Source organism: Vipera ursinii, assembly GCF_947247035.1.
Source record: "Vipera ursinii genome assembly, chromosome: 2".
In the NCBI taxonomy this organism is placed as follows: Eukaryota; Metazoa; Chordata; class Lepidosauria; order Squamata; family Viperidae; genus Vipera; species Vipera ursinii.
The window spans coordinates 30,061,196-30,081,331 of record NC_139513.1 but is presented as its reverse complement, the minus strand read 5'-3'; the positions used below and the strand labels follow the sequence as shown (position 1 = coordinate 30,081,331).

At 40.6% G+C, this 20,136-nt stretch overlaps 1 protein-coding gene across 1 annotated transcript in view; it reads left to right on the top strand.

Annotated features, from left to right (window-relative positions):
• The window catches only part of FHIT (fragile histidine triad diadenosine triphosphatase), a 985,611-nt gene that overhangs the window by 698,135 nt on the left and 267,340 nt on the right, over window positions 1-20,136 (top strand). The window lies entirely within an intron of this gene.

Genomic DNA, 20,136 nt, shown 5'->3' with positions numbered 1-20,136 from the left:
CATGGGGAAGTTGTGCAGAAAACCATCATTGTCATCCTCCATAAGGAGGGAAAGCCTCAAAAGGTAATTGCAAAAGAAGTTGGATGTTCCCAAAGTGCTGTATGAAAGCACATTAATAGAAAGTTATGTGGAAGGGAAAAGTGTGGAAGAAAAAGGTGCACAAGCAGCAGGGATGACCGCAGGCCTTGTCAGGAAAAGGCCATTCAAAAGTGTTTTGGTGACTTTCACAAGGAATTGACTGAGGCTGGAGTCAGTGCATCAAGAGCCACCACACACAGACGGATCCTGGACATGGGCTTCAAATGTCGTATTCCTCTTGTCAAGCCGCTCCTGAACAACAAACAACGTCAGAAGTGTCTTACCTGGGCTAAAGAAAAACAGACCTGGTCTGTTGCTCAGTGGTCCAAAGTCCTCTTTTCTGATGAGAGCAACTTTTGCATCTCATTTGGAAACCAAGAACCCAGAGTCTGGAGGAAGAATGGAGAGGCACACACTGCAAGATGCTTGAAGTCCAGTGTGAAGTTTCCACAGTCTGTGTTGATTTGGGGAGCCATGTCATCTACTGGTGTTGGTCCACTGTGCTTCATTAAGTCCAGGGTCAACACAGCCGTCTACCAGGAGATTTTGGAGCACTTCATGCTTCCTTCTGCAAACGAGCTTTATGGGAGTACTGACTTCATTTTCCAGCAGGACATGGCACCTGCTCACACTGCCAAAAGCACCAAAACCTGGTTCAATGACCGTGGTATTACTGTGCTTGATTGGCCAGCAAACTCGCCTGACCTGAACCCCATAGAGTATCTATGGGGCACTGCCAAGAGAAAAATGAGAGACATGAGACCGAACAATGCAGAAGAGCTGAAGGCCGCTATTGAAGTATCCTGGTCTTCCATAACACCTCAGCAGTGCCACAGGCTGATAGCTTCCATGCCATGCCGCATTGAGGCAGTAATTGCTGCAAAAGGGGCCCAAACCAAGTACTGAGTACATGTGCATGCTTATACTTTTCAGAGGTCCAATATTGTTCTATGTGCACTCCTTGTTTTATTGATTGCATGTAATATTCTAATTTTCTGAGATTGTGGATTTGGGGTTTTCATGAGCTGTATGCCATAATCATCACAATTATGAAAAATCACGGCTTGAACTATCTTGCTTTGCATGTAATGAGTCTATCTCATATATTAGTTTCCCCTTCTAATTTGCATTACTGAAATAAATGAACTTTTGCACGATATTCTAATTTTCCGAGTTTCACCTGTAGTTGTCTTCTAAAGGTGTGAAAAGGGTGCTACTTCTTGCATTTCAGGTACGTTTTTAAGAACACATAAAAACTCCTCCCAGATTAGACCTGGAAGGACCAGGCTTAGCTTGTTGTTGTTGTCTAATTAAAACTGTAGGATACACCTATTGGGACATACAGAAAAGCTATACACATGAAAGCATTTTGAGCCCAATAATTTATTTTCACTAAGAACTTGTACAAATACCATTGTACATTTTGCACATGAAAATGCATTTCTATTTTTTTCATTTTAATATAAATTTGGTGGGAATGAGGTTTTCTCAGGGAGAAAGTCCATTTGTTGCTGCTAAAGTTCAATAATTGGGATTCCATTTACTGAAAATTGCTTAGAGCTGGGGTCTTCAAACTTGGCCCTTTTATGACTCGTGGACTTCAACTCCCAGAATTTCTCAGCCAGCATGCCTGGCTGAGGAATTCTGGCAGTTGAAGTCCACGAGTCATAAAAGGGGCAAGTTTGAAGACGCCTGGCTTAGAGACTTCCATTTGATCCAGTTCTGAATTTTCTCCACCCCTGGATCGGTCCGTGGTCCTGCACTCCATAGTGGCAAGCTAGATGCTTTTAGTCATCTTCTTTTTCTTAATTCTCATCCAGCAGAGAATGTTTCTGAAAATAGTACTTCTAGGTAGCCTAATTATTTTATCTTTCTTCACTTTGTAAAATTCTCTCTTAAAAATGACTTCTGCTTTGTTACATAAATTATGCTCTTGTGAGGTAAGTTTCAAGTGATGTCCTTGAGGTCTAATAGATTGAGAAAGATACTTTTATCTTTCTCTTGTTCCTTCTTCCTCATAGCAAACTATTTCTACGATTTCTGAGCAAGCTGGACTCTGATTTAATTCACACATAGAGGCACACTCAGATCAAACATCTTTGTCTTCTGATTGACTGGTTACCAAATGTTTTGTATCTGAATTTATGAGTTACTCTCCTTAAAAGGATTAAGACTGAAGTGAGTGAGAGAAAAAATGTGATAGCCATTCTGTCTGGGTAAACCACCCATTTGTGATGATAGTCCCTGACTTCTGCATCTATCTACATAATACCCTATCAGCAAGTAAGTTGGTTAGTTGGTATAACCAGGCAGTGGGGAAATTCATATTGAACATGACCCATCAGGATTTCTCATGTGAATTTGTTCCACAAGCTTCTGATCTTAGCTCCTACTCCAGCCCCATTCCATCTCCTCTGCTAATATTCATCATTGATTTGATAGAATATAATCAATCAGCAGATGAATTATAGCCTTTTTCAATCACCTTCCTCAGCACAGAATCAGGAAACTGCATTTTTGAGAGACAGCAGGAAGGAGCAATGGAGAAATGCCTGTGGAGAAAGGCATTATATACCATTATACAGTAAAGGTAAAGGTAAAGGTTCCCCCGCACATGTGTGCTAGTCGTTTCCGACTCTAGGGGCCGGTGCTCATCTCCGTTTCAAAACCGAAGAGCCAGCGCTTGTCCGAGGACATCTCCGTGGTCATGTGGCCGGCATGACTAGACGCCAAAGGCGCACGGAACGCTGTTACCTTCCCACTGTAGTGGTCCCTATTTTTCTACTTGTATTTTTTATGTGCTTTCGAACTGCTAGGTTGGCAGAAGCTGGGATGAGTAACAGGCGCTCACTCTGCTACGCGGCACCTTCTATATACCAGACAAGGCTGGGAGTGGCTGCTTCCTCCATGGAAGAATGAACTGCTGCTACACCATGCTCAGACGTAATTCCCAGATGCAGTTTTCTATCCAAAGTGGCCATTTCAATCATGGTAGCCTCAATCCTTAAGATCATTCAGCCCACTAGAGATCTGAGATAAGATGGATGGAGTCTCTGTTCCATCACTGGATTAGATGTTTGTCAGGAGAATTATGAGAGCTGGGGTTGTACACTGCTGCTGACATGTGCTATGGCTGCCTCTCCACTGTTTCTTCCTTCTTGCCCTGTCTGCTAGTGTCAATCCTATCAGGTAGACCAGACTAAAAAAACCTATACCATATAGGTTAGAACTCCTTTTATTGCAACAGCTGCAGCAACAGAATCTTGCAAGACTGAATGAGCTTCCCCACTCTTTCACTTTATCTTCGTGTGAGCTACAGTCTGATGGACTGAAGGCACCATGGCATTGTCTTGACTATTATAGAATAGTAATGATGTAAGGATAGGTGCTCTTGTTACTGAGTATTTAGTTGCTACCTCTGCATTTGGCACAATAACTTACATTTCCAGGAACACTGGAGTGATATCTGCCTTTCTGCTGCTCCAGTATTTTCGGTTTGTTTTTCTGATCCTTTTCAGTTAAGGAAATGCGGATATGGTGGCCATTCCACTGACATAGCAATGATGTAATTTTGATCCTGACATTATGTGAGTATACGATTTCTCAGTTGAAGTCCTTGTTAGGTTTGATTCACATAATCTTAACAATTGACAATAGCAAATGGAAGCAATTCTCTTCTTTTCCATTTCATACATTGACCTTATTTGCGATCTCCTTTTTTTACGTATTGCCTCAGAATAGCTCACAAGACTGGAGGAAGGTGAAAGAAATGGAAAACTTAAAAAGCACTTAGCACAGCTCAAGTGAATTGCTGGGTCAAAAATTCACAAATCTTACTGGGGGGGGAAGCCCAGAAGAGGCTATATTATGGCCTATTTCCAGCTCTTTGATTCATTTTCATTTTGCTTCTCCTTATCCAATGTCACTTCTGAGACCCTTTGGTCTCATGGTGCCTGCTGCCACACTCCCATGATATCTACTTTGGCAGAAAAGGTAAAGGTAAAGGTTCCCCCATACATGCGTGCTAGTTGTTTCCAACTCTAGGGGCCGGTGCTCATCTCCGTTTCAAAGCCGAAGAGCCAGCACTTGTCCGAGGATGTCTCCGTGGTCTTGTGGCCGGCATGACTAGACGCCAGAGGCGCACGGAACGCTGTTACCTTCCCACCGTAGTGGTCCCTATTTTTCTACTTGCATTTTTATGTGCTTTCAAACTGCTAGGTTGGCAGAAGCTGGGACGAGTAATAGGCGCTCACTCTGTTACGCGGCACTTGGGATTCGACTGGCCAAACTGCCGACCTTCTGATTGACAAGCTCAGCGTCCTAACCCACTGAGGATATAAATCAACTTTCCACCGTGAATCCCTTTTCTAAAGCAGGAATCTCTAATTTTTTTTTAAAGAGACAGGCACATTTGAAATTTTGAGACAGCAGGTACTCCTCAGTTTACTACAGCAACTGGGACCAGAATTGTCACTGCTAACAACGCAGTCATAAAGTGCACATGACTGCATCACTTAGTTGTTCATTGCATCATTCAGCAAGGACCTCCATTTCTGATTTCCTGCTGGCTTCCCCACTGACTTTACCAGTTGTTGGAACGAGAAGTGATGACAGCCAGAAGTCCAAGGACTGGCTATAACTACCACTTGGACAGCACTATCATCAGTTTGAACAGTTGCTGAATGAGTGGTTGTTAAATGAGGATCACCTATGTTATGTTCAGTGACGTAACACCCATTTATCAGAAAGGAAAGCCATGAGGGTGTTCTTTCCTGTAAACACCATCAATTTCCCTTTATCCTTCTGCTTAAATAGGTGATTACACGTTCAAATTAATCCCTGGCTGCCATCAGCCACCACCATATTCTGTTTCAAGGATTTATGTGTGACTTAAAGAAATTACTGAATATTGCAGCATGTTGGCTTTTCATTTTTTTTATTAAGAAATCTTAACAAGAATAAATCAGGAGAGACAGAAAGCTTGCTGGGTCTCCAGGGAAGGTATTGGTAGACATCTAGGCTAGATTGAAGGCCACAATTAAAACCCCATTTATAGCAGTTACTATACATAAACTTTCCCCAACATGGTGTCCCCTTTTGCAGTACATTTGATTTTTTTTAATGGCACCATGCTGGGGCAGGTAGCAGTGGGTCAACATATGTAAGCATTTTCAAGTAGCTACTTGGATGGAAAAAAAAGAGTTGATTTCTCCCCTTGCTGTGTTCCATGAATACATATTCTTATTGCTTCTTTTCCAATATTTTTTCACCTTATTCCACAATTTTGAAACAGGGCGCAAACTGCCAGGGCTGTGTACAGTTATGATGTGTGTATTGTCTTCCTGCTGGCCTCCCCACATCATAATTGCTCCCACACTGTTGATATTGTTTGTGTCCTAGCTTCAAGCACTTCCATAATAGCAAAACAAGAGATTTTTTGTAGTTTGGGGTTGAGCAATGGAGTCCTTAGTCTCCATGAGCTTTCTTTCAGAAGTTTCACTACCGTACTAGGCATACCATCAGTATTAGAAGGGAGTGGGCTTTGCGCTCTGTTTATATAGAAGTGGTTTGCCCTGTCAGTGTTGGTGGGAGTGCTCTTGGTGGTTTCTTGATTAGGCTGTTGTTTACTGTTTGATTGTCTGAGTTGATAAATGTCTATGGAGTTTCTCAGTCATCCAGGTCATGGTTGTCCCCAAAGTGTTTTTTTTTAAGAGGGAACTGGATTTCCTTGTTTTTCTTTGAAGACATTTTGCTTCTCATCCAAGAAGCTTCTGACTGGATGGTGGGGAATGGAAGGATTTATATTCCTTGTAGACAGCTGGCCATTTGCATTCTTTTAGAGAGTTCTTGAGGCCACTTGGAAGTTTATCTGTATCCCCAGGGTTACCTGAGTAGTGCAAATGTATGTGGAGACTTCTTGGAATTGCTGAAACAACACAGTCCTTCAATGTAATTTATTTATTTATTATTTATTATTTGGATTTATATACCGCCCCTCTCCCGAAGGACTCGGGCCGGTGTGCAGGGCAATTAAAACACTATATACAACACATAATATACAAAAATTAAAATAAATTAAACCAAGTAGCCCTAAACAATAAAACACATTCTAAAATTTAAAATTTAAAATCTAAAATCCCAGTCCCTCAGTCCAGGCCGGCAAGTTCAAATAGCGGCGAAAAGAGCGAAGGTCGGGAGCCATCCGGAGCTCAACAGGGAGCTGGTTCCAGAGGGCAGGCGCGCCCACAGAGAATGCTCTCCTCCTGGGGGCCGCCAGTTGACATTCCTTGACCGACGGCACCCTGAGGAGGCCCTCTCTGTGGGAGCACACAGGATGATGGGAAGTTAACGCCGGCAAAAGGTACTCCCGTAAATAATCCGGGCCCATGCCATTTGATGGTTGGAGTGTTGTTTATGACCTGGTTGCTGGTTTAGCATTAATCAAGGACAATCCCAACAACACTGACAGGGCAAACCACTTGTATGTAAAGAGCAAGCTGCATCCTCTTCTAACACTGATGAAAACTATCGATCTTAGAGAGCACCATGGACTCTCCCAGATAATAGCAAATTCTGATCCCATATCCTTATTATTGTTGTTGTTAGGCGCATATAGTGTGGAAATTCTATATAACAGATTCCAGAATGACATGATTTCCCAGTATGTGTACAAATCAGTTCCAGTGGTCTTAGAACCTGCCATCTGTGAAGTGACCATATCATCTCCTGGGCCGAAATGCACTTGTTTAGGCAATGGTGATTGCTTAAGCATCAGAGTCTCAAATTCTCTCAATGGAAGACTGAGGGTCTATGGTCATGAACTTATCACTCCTTGTGACTGACCTAAGCCAATTTAAATGCACAGCTGGTGGTGATGACCTCATTGTGAGTCTCTAGGATTACCTGCAAATGTGTTTGTGGGCCAAGTGTTACTGCTTTGTCAAAGTGCTCCCCTGATTAGTCATCAGCAAGCGTATATCTTGCTTTTAAGATTAAAGTGAGAATTGATTTTCTATTGTACAGGAAGCAAAGGCCATGAGATGTATGTGCAGCCAGTGAATTATAAAACTATGTAGACGTGTTCGGCTTCCCATCCATTAGCTTAATAAATGTAATGCAATGACTGTGACCCATTGATGTTATTAGAAACTCTTGGATTTTTAGAAATTACATGCTTGAAAATGTAATTTTAGACATTATGTACCTCTTTTTTTTTCCTTGTATTTGGCCACTTTTTTCCCCAAAACTGAGAGCACCATAATTTGTGGTAATTTATTGCCCTTGTGTTGATGATGCAGCTTCAAAAAAAAAGTTAAATGTGGATGTTTTAATAACATCATTTGCATGTCTGGTGCATTTCTGATTCAATTACTGTAATCCCATGCCATAATAGGATGATAAGGCTGTTGGAGTGACTGCTGTGTTGGGGCTGATTTATTGAAACTACCTATCAGATACCTATCCATATGGATGAAAGTCACATCTGAAATATAATTCAGAAATGTGCTTTTTCCTCTGTCGAGTATTTTACTTGGAGGAGGGGTGAGGGGAGGAAATTTTAATGCACAGAAACATGGCATGTGGACCCTTGAAAGAAACCCCCCCCCCACATATTTGGATATTTATTTGGAGAGATAAATTCCTTAAATTAGCTGCCACTCCCAGGGGTCTCTCCATACAATCACAGCAATTGGCAGGAACTCCAGAAAGGGAGTGATAGATTCCAGCAAATTAGTTCCTTCTTTCCTACTCTTCTTTTTTTGTTCCTCTTTCTATGCTTTCATTTTCGAAGCTCTTCAGTCACTGGGAAACAAATGGAGAGAATAAGGTATGCATGTAGTGGGATTGGTGGTGGAAAACACAACACTCCTTCCCCACCCTCCACTGTCTCATCTGTTCTCCACTTTATTCTGCTGGGTCTCTCAATTTGCTGCTCTGGCTTTTCAGGCGATTCGGTGGCATTCAGGACTAATCAGCTCTGGCAGTTCCTTCTTCCAGTAAAAGCTTTCATTGGGTTAGGGGGGCTTCCATTGATGGAAAGGGGACTCTGGCTTCCAGTCAATCCTTGATTGTCAGGTGGGCTTTATGTCAGACGTCAGAGCTGGAAAGACCAAGCCTGAAAGTGTACATTAGTGCCTGGGTCTTGGTAGTGGTTCCAGTTATTCTTAGAACAATGATTCTGGAATACTTTGCTTTTTTTTGCTACATGAAATCTTGATTACGCCCATATTTGGACCTTTGAGCTTCTGCATGAATTTTATCCATCTTCACCCTGAAGCATTTTCACATTAATAACTGCAGTGATGACCATGGCTTTGGAAACGGTAATTCAACAGATTGACCCGATGAGCCAAATTTCTTTGAGGTGCATTCTGTAGATAATATACCTGAGGAGCTTGGGATGATGCTTGGGGGATGGGTGCAATTCTGGGGATTTGGCAAATATCAAGAATAGGAATATTGCTTATGGGACCTGTGAAGAAGAAAAGTCGGATATTTCCTTTTTCTAAATCAAGTCTAAGATGGGGTCAGTGGAGACGTTCAGTTGAATGTTTAGAAAACTTCAAGCAGGCCTGAAGGGTGGGGTTTATATTTATCTGTGCTTGAATGTAAGTATTGCTCTAAGTGTGATCTGAGCCCTGGTTCATTTGGGTCTTGGATTATATGACAGAATTTACAGGCCATCCTTGTGTCATGGTTCCGATAGATGAGATCAGTAAAAGCAGAACTCCAAGGCAAGAGGTTTCCTTGAAGAACATATTTATTGGCTACAAAGTATCGGCACAGTCAAAAGTGAAACCAAGTCTGGAATTCCCTCCCAAGCATTACAATTTACAAAGTTGAACTTCCCACCCCAACACTATATAATTATCCATGTTCCCCAATAGAATACTCTGGTGGACTTTCTAACGGAAGGCTCAGCCTGCCAAAAGTCAGGCAGCAATGACCTTGGTTCCCATGGGACAATTTACTGTTTAGTCTAAGCTTAGAACCACTCATCCTCCCCAGTACTGTGGCAACCGAAAACAAAGCAAAAATGGCTTCAGCCAAGATCGTTGCAGTGCTGATGACTTATAGGGTATACTGCATATGTGGAGTTTAAAGACCAAATAATATTACTCCGAGTAAAGATGTGGAACTGTTATTATTATTATGCAGTGTAAGTATAAAGGAGACTATTTCTAGCTTAGGGTTGAACTATGGGGTCTCCGGTGGTCTCTGAGCTAGGTTGTTTTCTTGCAGATATTTCATTATCCAAACTAGGTATGGGTAATCTAAAACACTGATGTTACCTAGTTTGGGTAATGAAATGTCTGAAAGAAAACAACCAAGCTCAGAGAGCACCGGAGACCCCATAGTTCAATAAGGACCCCTCAGTCCTTATTTAGCAACTGTTTAATTGCTAGTTTAGTTTCATTTAGTGACTGTTCGCAGTTACGATAGTGATAAAAACATAACCTTGCAACCACTCCTCCTATTTATGGCTTTCACAGGTCTGTAAAGCAAAGGAAAGCATAACACATATTTCACTTAGCAACCATTTTGCTTAATGACCAAGTCCAAACTGTGGTTGCTGAATGAGGACTACCTGTATAAAGTTTCAACAATTAACAGCTAGACCCTGCAGCATTTATTCTACTCGAGTGACATGGGCTACGTATTTGTTTCTGGAGTCACTTGATGATATTTATGAGGCTTTAGTAGTTCTGTCTGCACTGATATAAGCAAACCGGCACAGCTGAAGCCCTGCTCTCTGATCCATAAGCAAAAGCAATGAGATTTGTGAGTAAGGGTGGACAGCATTTCAGAAATAATTCATAAAGGGTGCTTTGGACTGTATAAGAGGATGAAGGTAACATCTGCCTGCCACTCTGAAGCAGCCTTGTCTTTTCCCAGCATCATTAAGTTGTCTTTGAAGTTGCCATGTGATATTGGGGAAAGTAATGGCCACTTTACAAAGTTGTAAGCAGATGCTGTGGTATATTTGAACTTCTGCATGCTGCAGAAGCTTTTTGGAATTGAATCCAAAGTACTTCAAGGCTTTGTTGGAGATTTCCATATGCAGGGCCTCTTCAGTGGAATTGGAGATTTTTGGAATTCCATTTTCTTGACCTTTGGATTTGTATCTTCCAATGCTTGTTTGCATTTTTTAGTGTATTTCTGCTTAAAGAAGTGCTTATAGGTATTTTGTTTCTCTGTGGCAGAAATGATCTCTCTTTTGTTACTTTATTGATAGTCTTTACTATTTGATTTTGTAGCTTATATTGTTTATATTTCACTTTCGGAAAGTAAGCATGACATAAGTTGTAATGGCTCAACATGAATACACTGCCAGAGAAATGTAAGCATGCTGTTGAATGATTAGGGGGCTGGAGGCTAAAACATACAAAGAACAGTTACAGGAATTGGGTATGTCTAGTCTAATGAAAATAAAGACTAGGGGAGGGACATGAGGGCATTGCTTCAATATTTGAGGGGCTCCTACAAAGACAAGGGGGTGAATCTATTTTCCAGAGGAAAAAAAAACACAAGGCAAGAAACAATGGTTGGAAACTAACCAAGGAAAGAAGCAACCTAGAATTAAAGAGAAATTTCCTAATGGTGAAAGCAATTAACCAATGGAATAGCTTGCCTTCAGAACTTGTAGGTGCTCCACCACTGAAGGCTTTCAAAAGAGTCTAGCCAATTATTTGTTTGAAATGGTATAGGGTCACCTGCTTGAGCAAGAGGTCGGACTAGAAGACCAGGTCCCTTCCAAGTCTATTATTCTATGTTCTATATTCTGTCAGAAGCATGGCAAATTGACTATTGTCTATGCATGGCTCATTGGCCAAAGCTTTCTCTTCAATTCCATTTGCTTCCTAATCTTTTTGCCTTTGCTGAAGACCCAAAATTGTGTCACGTGATTGGTGTGTTTCCCTGAATTGCAAATGGGTGAGGGTGATGTCCTTGTGATAGTATAGTACCTATTAATCTTCTGTTATTCTTAAAACCAGAGATTCCCTTTTCATTTTCTTTTCATTCTTTTGTATTGTTTTCCACAGTGATGCTTCTTTAATGGGAAACTGAATCAGTACACTTGGCTGGAGTTTTGTATGAATCATAATGTGTCGTAAAATATCTCTACAGAGTCCATTTTGACTTACAGCTTAAATGTTTCTCACATCTTTCCTCTCCTTTTTCCTTTTGTTCCTGAGGACTAGAAGTTGCAGTGTTCAAACGTAATCCCATCACAGCATGCTTCAGTTGTATCAGAAGCATTAGTGTCATTAAACAGAATGGTATGTAAATTCAGCTGGGTTTCCAGTGAATGTATAAACTCCAACTTTTGGCTAATAAGGCATGAAAAACAGCATTCTGGTTTTCTAAGTGAGCAACAAGTCTGCAGCTAGGGAAAAAAATATTCAAAAGTTATGTAAAAGATTTAAGCTCTGCAGCACCAGAGACAATCTGAGTATTCTCTTGATTCAAACATAGTAACTTAAAAAGAATGAAAATGGTTCAGCAGGCAGATCAGAAAATTTCCTGCTAGGGTTGAAATGTTACAAGGTAAAAGGGAAGAAACTACCTATTAGCAGTATCATTAATGCTAATGACAAAAATAGAATATAATCTTCTCATTTCTAATGACAGAGATTAGGCTATAATCTTTGTTAGTGCTAATGACAAAGATTAAAATATAATCTTTGCCATTAGCATTTATTGGGAAGGCAAGACAGTTCAGTGGCACCTGTAACAAACCACAGTGCTGCCAAATTAGCAACATATGTATAATAATGTCATACAAATAGTGCAGCTGTATTGCATTGTTGTCATCTGCTTCTGTGCAGGCCCATGCTGACCTTGACCATCATTAAACAATGAAGGGTAAAGACCCTGCACATGGGCTACTTTATGATTCTCCAGCAGTAGCAAACTTTATGACCCCAGCATGTCTGCAAAACTTTTACATGGACAGCAGGAATTCGAGCCAGACTTCTGATAGTGGTTTTTGGGCTATGCATGATTGCTTGCTTCCACAGTCCTTGGTTTGTCTTAAGAATGGCAACAGATCCTGGCAAGATGTTCCTTGCTGCATGGCATTTGCAACAGGAGATTGCACAGGGATTTAATATATTCCTGATTGCAATGGTGTCATTTTTTTAAAAAAAGGAGATCAGGGCTGCATGACGTTGTCATTTTACAAAGGCTATTAAACCAGAGATTCTTTGACTGAGATTTTAATCTGATTAGAAGAATTGGAGGACTTCATTATGAGCTGTCAGAGAAAGAGGAAGCATTGTGATTTTCACGAGAAAAAAAAAGATTCTCAGCAGTGGAGAGAAACAACTGGTTTTCTTCCTCCCTTCCTTGCTCAAAAAATGTATTCTCCTTATCCAGACGAGGTGGATTTCATGAAGAAAAGCCATCCTTATGTAAACAACAATAACAGAAGGAGAAAGAAAGTATCCTCTAAGTGAGAAATTCAGACGGAAACTTTCATGCTCACATCAAAAGTGATGTGAATGGAAGTTTCAGAAACTTCTCTAATCATTGCAGCTTCCTGCTTCTTCCATTTGTAAAGAGCAGGTGGCTTTCTCACTGTCCCTAACCCTTGATATTAGGAGCAGCATATATATATATAAAAAAGCTTTCTTTGATGGCTGCAGGAGACAAAGCAAAATGAAGAGCATTCCGTGATTGATGGACATGACACTCTTTGATCTGTGAATACCAAGAGCTGTGAGGCACTGATAAATGGAAATGATGGGCTGGATAATGAGGTCTGTTTCAGAAATATCAGAAGCTGATGCTCCCCTGCAGGGAAAGGGGAGCAGGCATCCTTCTTATAATTCTCAGTGAATTATGACAGGGCTGGGAGAGGGGTTATTTTTTATTTTTTTATTTTTTGAATCTGCACTAAGGAATGTCACGACACTTCAGACGTGCCAAGTAATTACAGGTCCCCATATTCTGAACAAGATGTTGAGCAAGCATATTAAAGCTCTTGTGCATGCTGAAGAAGTAACCAATTAATCATAGCTGAAAATCCAGAAAGCAGCCAAACAGCCTTGCAGGATCCTTGAATTGCTTCCCCTGGTGTCAATGCATATCAGTAAGCATCTATTTTTTTTTAATCCGTAACATGCTTTAGAGCAGCGTTTCCCAACCTTAGGAACTTGAAGATGCGTGGACTTCAACTCCCAGAATTCTGGGAGTTGAAGTCCACGCATCTTCAAGTTCCTAAGGTTGGGAAACGCTGCAATAGAGAACCAGCCAAGCTACTGGTCCGAAAGGCAAATTTCATCGTCCGGCACACACACACCCGGGCCTGGCAGCGACAACAGTGTTGAGCTACAGCAGGGGTCTTCAAACTTGGCCCTTTTATGACTTGTGGACTTCAACTCCCAGAATTCCTCAGCCAGCAAAGCTGGCTGAGGAATTCTGGGAGTTGAAGTCCACAAGTCATAAAAGGGCCAAGTTTGAAAACCCCTGCTTTAGAGTACTGATATAAGAGAATATTTGTAGCTCAGGATTGAGTTACAGTCAATGCTCAGATAAGCAGAGATTAACACCAAGATTAATATCAGACTAACAATCAAGCAGCAAACAATGGCCCTATCGAGTTGGGGATCAAGAACTACCAATTCAGACAAACTAACAGTAAACAACAGCCTAATCAAGAAACCATCATGGAGAAAACAACACCAACACTGACAGAACAAGCCACCATATATAAACAGAGAGCAAACCCCACTCCCTTCATCACTAGTTGTGTTACCTAGTTGGGTAATGAAATGTCTGCCTAAAAACAAAAAACAAAACAAGCTCAGATCACATCAAGGGCCTCACATGCTTTGTAAAAGTAGCTTAAATTTATGAAACCAATTACTATACCCATTGGGAATGTACATGTCAGAATGCTTATTATTCACTTATTCACTCCAAATCTCTGTATGGTTCACATTTTACCGTAAGCCCCCAGATTTAAAATCCATATTAAAAACACCAACACAGCCAAAATGCAAATATACACACTCTCGGGATGTTGATCTGAATCCTGAATTTGTTAAGATCTTTTTAACCTAGTTTCCAAATATTGTCAATATTTCTCCGTAACGATTCTTATAAATAAAAACTGGAGTTTACTGTTTTTCTTGAGCATAAATCTTTTTATTAGAATGAAATTGCTAAGCTACAGACTTATTTCGATCAATGGCTGTTTTTTCAATAGTCTTTCCCTAGTTTAAGCTTTTACGATGTGTCTTCCAGTAGCTCATAATATTCTCCCATTATTTTTTGGCATTTATTTCTAAGTTTCTTAGCCAGCTCTCATTAGGAGAAATAAGGAAAAATGCAACGAAAACTAAGAAAATGCAAATTACTTAATTTAAAGATACACACACACACACATATATATATATTTCTTTGGCATTTTTTCTTTATTACTGATTCATATATGTACTCTGTAGAAATATCTCATTTAAAATAGGGTTCCTATTGTGATCATTGTTGGATTTGTTTGCACGTACTCAGATTACATGATCCACACAAGGCAATATTTTTTTTTATTTATGAAAATGCTCCCTTGGTGTAAGAGATATTTATTGGCATCCAGGAAACATAATGCCACCTTACCTCCCAAACTAGAGACAAAGAAAGAGGAATTTGAAGAGAGATAATCATCATCATCATCATCATCGTCATCATCATCATAAGTTGGAAGGGACCTTGGAGGTCATCTAGTCCAACCCCCTGCTCAGGCAGGAAACCCTATACCATTTCAGGCAAATGGCTGTCCAGTCTCTTCTTAAAAACTTCCAGTGTTGGAGCATTCACCACCTCTGGAGGCAGGTTGTTCCACTGGTTAATTGTTCTAACTGTCAGGAAGTTTCTCCTTAGTTCTAGGTTGCTTCTCTCCTTGACTAGTTTCCATCCGTTGCTTCTTGTCCTGCTTTCAGGTGCTTTGGAAAATAGCTTGACTCCCTCTTCTTTGTGGCAGCCCCTGAGATTCTGAAGAGTTAGTTAAGTTCATGGAGAGAATTAGAAAATGTCTCTATACATTTGTAAGCAAGCATGAAGATACATTGTCCCATATTCCTACAGCTTCTTCATGTACTTTAATGAGTGTTCTGCTTAACAAAGGTTAAAAAAAGAAATGAACCTCTATAAAAATAGAAATGGTTCTCTCTAAGGAGCCTGTGTCTGATCTTCTCTATACATGCTCTCTCTCTTTCTCTCTCTCTGTCTCTCTGTCACACACACACTCACACATATCCATCAATTTTTGTTTCATGATTTATTTTCTTCTCACTTTTTTACATGTGACAATGCATATGTTTGCAGCTGGATAAGATGCTATGTGATAAAAAGCTTCTGACAAATCTAAGTTGAAAGAAACAGATTTTGCAAATGACAGTTTGCTCATCACTCAACTGTAGGCAGTCTGTAGGGACCCCTCCCCCTTCTTCTACCCCCCACCATTCCACACTCAAGAGGGGTGATGTTTTTGCACAATACACAGCAGACTGTTGCCTTTAGGAATAGGTGAGGAAACCAGATTTGGAGGGAGGCAGAACCATGGTTAGCCATTTGGTTATTCCCTTTTGTCTTTTTTTTTGACTCACCACTCAAATGCTGGAAATGTCTCCCTTGACCCTCAGTAGATGTCTTTTATTCCTGCTGTAGCCCCAGGTAAACATATAGTGGAAATGGGGTGTAGGATAACCAGAAAAGCCCAGAATGCAAACCTCTTTCTTAGTAGTCAAAAGGCTAAGTGGAGGGTTGGATCCCAGCACAATGCTAGCCTTGATCCTAAGATGGCTTCTGAAGTTTCTTGGCAGTGGTGGTGATGAAGAGGATGAGGATGGCAGACAGATGATGAAGAGAAGGACTAGGGGGTGACATGATAGCAGTCTTCCAACATCTAAGGAACTATCACAAACAAGAGGAGGTCAACTTATTCTTCAAAGCACCTGAAAGAAGGACAAGAAGTAATGGATGGAAACTTATCAAGAAGAGAACCAAACTAGTAATGTTCTATCAGTGAGAACAATTAATCGGTGGAATGACTTGCCTCTAGAAGCTGTGGGTTCTCCATGACTGGAGGCTTTTAAGAAGAGATTGGACAGCCATTTGTCTAACATGGTATAGGATTTCCTTCTTGAACAGGCGGTTGGAATAGAAGACCTCCAAGGTCCCTTCCAACTCTGTTATTCTGTTACTAAATAAGCATAATGCCAGACTGCCAATGTTGTAAAGTAGGGCAGGAGCTTATACTACACATTCACACTTTTCAGGCAGCTGTGTAGCCTATGGAATGGCATGTGAGCCATCAATTCAATTATTTTAAAGTAAATATGGATTATGCGCTTTCTGGAGTAATTCAATCTTTTTTTAATTGAATGTACTCATCAAAAAGAAAATCAAGTCTTATTAGAAAATAACCTTCTGAACTGAAAACAGCACCAACTGGATGTTTCAAAAGCAATTTAGCTGTTTATAAAAGGGGACTGGGTGGGTCTGTAGAGGATCAGGCTCTTCGTGGCTACTAATGTTACGTTATTCTTTCATTTATTTTTACTATTGGTTTCATGTAAATTGTACTGTTAGAGACCAGGTCTGATGGTGGAACACCCAGTTGTTTTCTTCTCTCTGCCCGTATAATACAGCAATGGATCTAATCAGGCAGACCTTGTCATTCAAGAGGAGACCTGCTAAGACCCGCATGTCCAAGAGTAGAAAGAGCAACCATTCACCTAGTACAGGGGTAGGCAACCTCGGCTCTTTTATGACCCATGGACTTCAACTCCCAGAATTCCTGAGTCAGCTATGCTGACTCAGGAATTCTGGGAGTTGAAGAACCATGAGTTATAAAAGAGCTGAGGTTGCCTACCCCTGACCTATTATAACTGAATAAGCCACCACTGTTACAGGCGGGGAGGGGTGGCCTTTCCTTTCTGATCTCCCTTTTTATCTGGGAGGACATTTCCAGAAGATGAGGGTGTTTGGATTTCCCTTCATTTCCCTTTCCTGTGTGATTAGTAGATGGGAGGATAAGAGTGAAGTAAAATAGGCAGTATTTCTCCCATACATCTTCTATCCCCTTCCAAAATCAGGAATGACTGAGAAGAGAAACAAATGAAACTAAAATATCTACCCACCTTGGTTATTGCTTTCTCCTTCCTGTACCTTGGTAGAAACCTGGCAACAAAATCAACAAATTATAGAATTATTCCATGCAGAATCCAGGAATGGGGACCTCTGGGTTGTCTGTCTATGTCTATCTTCTGCTTGTCTATCTATCCATTGTACCGACCTACCTATCTACCTACTGTCCATTACATTAGCCAAGTGAAAGAGACTTAACCACTAGTTAGGCATACCATGCACTGAGCAATATGCTATGCTTTGGTGGACTCTGTTTCAGATCTGTGGTTTATTCTCTGATGAACTGTTTCTCAACCTAGAAAACTTTAAGACAAAATTGACCAAGTGACAAAATTAGTGGACCAAAGGAATGCTGTGGATATAATTTATTTGGACTTCACTAAGGCATTTGATAAAGTATATCACAACCTACTACTTGATTAGACAGCATCACCACCAGATGGATTCATAGCTAGCTGACCAGCCGTACTCAGCGTGTGGTCCTCAATGGAACTGCATCTACATGGAGGGAAGTGAGTAGTGGGGTGCCCCAGGGCTCTGTCCTGGGCCCATTGCTCTTCAACATCTTCATCAATGATTTGGATGAGGGCATAGAAGGGGAACTCATCAAATTTGCAGACAATACCAAGCTGGCAGGAATAGCCAACACTCCAGAAGACAGGCTTAAGATACAGAAGTATCTTGACAGACTTGAACACTGGGTGCTATCTTAAAAAAAATGAAATTCAATGGTGAAACAGTAAGGTTCTACATTTAGGCAAGAAAAACAAAATGCACAGGTATAGTATAGGAGGTACCTTGCTCAATAGTAGTAACTGTGAGAGGGATCTCAGAGTCCTAGTGGACAATCACTTAAATATGAGCCAGCAGTGTGCTGCAGTTGCCAAAAAAGCCAACACTAGGCTGCATTAACAGAGTGATAGAATCAAGATCACATAAAGTGTTAATACCACTTTAAGGACACACTTGGAATTCTGCATCCAGTTTTGGTCACCACGATGTAGAAAAGATGTTGAGACTCTAGAAAGAGTACAGAGAAGAGCAACAAAGATGATCAGGAGACTGGAGGCTAAAACATATAAGGAACAGTTGCTGGAATTGGGTATGTCTAGTTTAATGAAGAGAAGGACAAGGGGGTACACGATAGCAGTGTTCCAATATCTCAGGGGTTGCCACAGAGCAGAGGGAGTCAAGCTATTCTCCAAAGCACCTGAAGGCAGGACAAGAAGCAACAGATTGAAACTAATCAAGGAGAGAAGCAACCTAGAACTAAGGAGAAACTTCCTGACAGTTAGAACAATTAATCAGTGGAACAACCTGCCTCCAGAAGCAGTGAATGCTCCAACACTGGAAGTTTTTAAGAAGAGATTGGACAGCCATTTGTCTGAAATGGTATCTTTTATGACTCATGGACTTAAACTCCTGGAATTCCTGAGACAGCTATGCTATGCTATGCTGACTCAGGAATTCTGGGAGTTGAAGTCGATGAGTCATAAAAGAGCCAAGGTTGCCTACCCCTGGTATAGGGTTTCCTGCTTGAACAGGGGGTTGGTCTACATGACCTCCAAGGTCCCTTCCACCACCACCATCATCATCATCATCATCATCATCATCATCATCATTATTATTATTATTATTATTATTATTATTATTATTATTATTATTATTATGTGGACTTCAACTCTCATAATTTCCTCTCAGAGTGGGAACTCTCAGAAACAGTGCTCTGATGAATATTTCACCAGGCTTCATTCTGGGTTCAAAAAAAAAATAAGAGAAGAATAACTGTGTAACTATAGAAGCTTCTCATCACATGCCCACACATTTTCTCTACTTTCCCTCTTTGGGCTCTCTTGTCTGTTTTAGATGACAGCTTTCGAATACTTACACTGACATAATCATATGGGACTCCTCATTTTTACAGCCCAACCTAAAACGTCTGTCCCTGTATATTTGCTGCCAAGTCCTATCAAGTTTTTTTTCATGTTCTGCTCACATACCGCTTGGTGTGGACCATTTATAGTATTTGTCATGTTGGCATGTCTTGGGAGAATTCAGCTGTTCTTTACTAAAACTTCTCAGATCCCAGCTGTATGTCTTATAAAGACAGATCCTGTCAGGCGGATAATAATTAATTTAAGTTTAGCAATGAATACACAGTCTCCTGGAGAAAAAAAATCTATGTGGTTGCTAGTAATCAACACTGACTTGATGGTACATAATCATTCATTCATTCATTCAATCAATCATAAACCTTTAAGTTAAAGTCAACAACAAATGGTCATCATGAAGGAGGAGATAATCAGTGGAATTTGTATTTGGTCCTTTGTAAAATTCTCTGAGAAAAGTTTGTTCTCACAATGGAAGACAAGTAATGAAGTGTTTTCCATTTATAGTGGGGATGGACAATCTGTCAGCCCAGGTTCACATATGTACCCCCTCTTCCCAATATCCTTCTCTGGCCATGAGAGCTGACTATTAATTTGCAGTTGTATTGTGGAAGGAAACTTGTTAAAAACTGCAACCTGCCAATTCCAACCTAGGCTTCAAATTAAGAATTCCTTCAAGTTGAGTTTCACTTCTGATGATTTGGTACATTTGGTCAAAAAAAAATTGTTGGCACAAAATATAAATGTGTTTGTCGTTACCACTTTCTGGGATTCCCAATCTACCCTACTACCTCTAGTTCCTGATGGTGATTCACAAACCAGGTGTCCAACCTTGCTTGTTTTTGAATTATCGACAAAGACCTGTTTGGTGCTGCCACTAGATAGGCAAGATAGACTTAATTTAACATAGTTTTTAAAAATGAAGACAGCTGTCAAAACTCTTCCATTAAGAACATCCCCAATTTACCTGATCATCCTCTAAAGACTTAAAGGTAAAAGGTAAAGGTAAAGGTTCCCC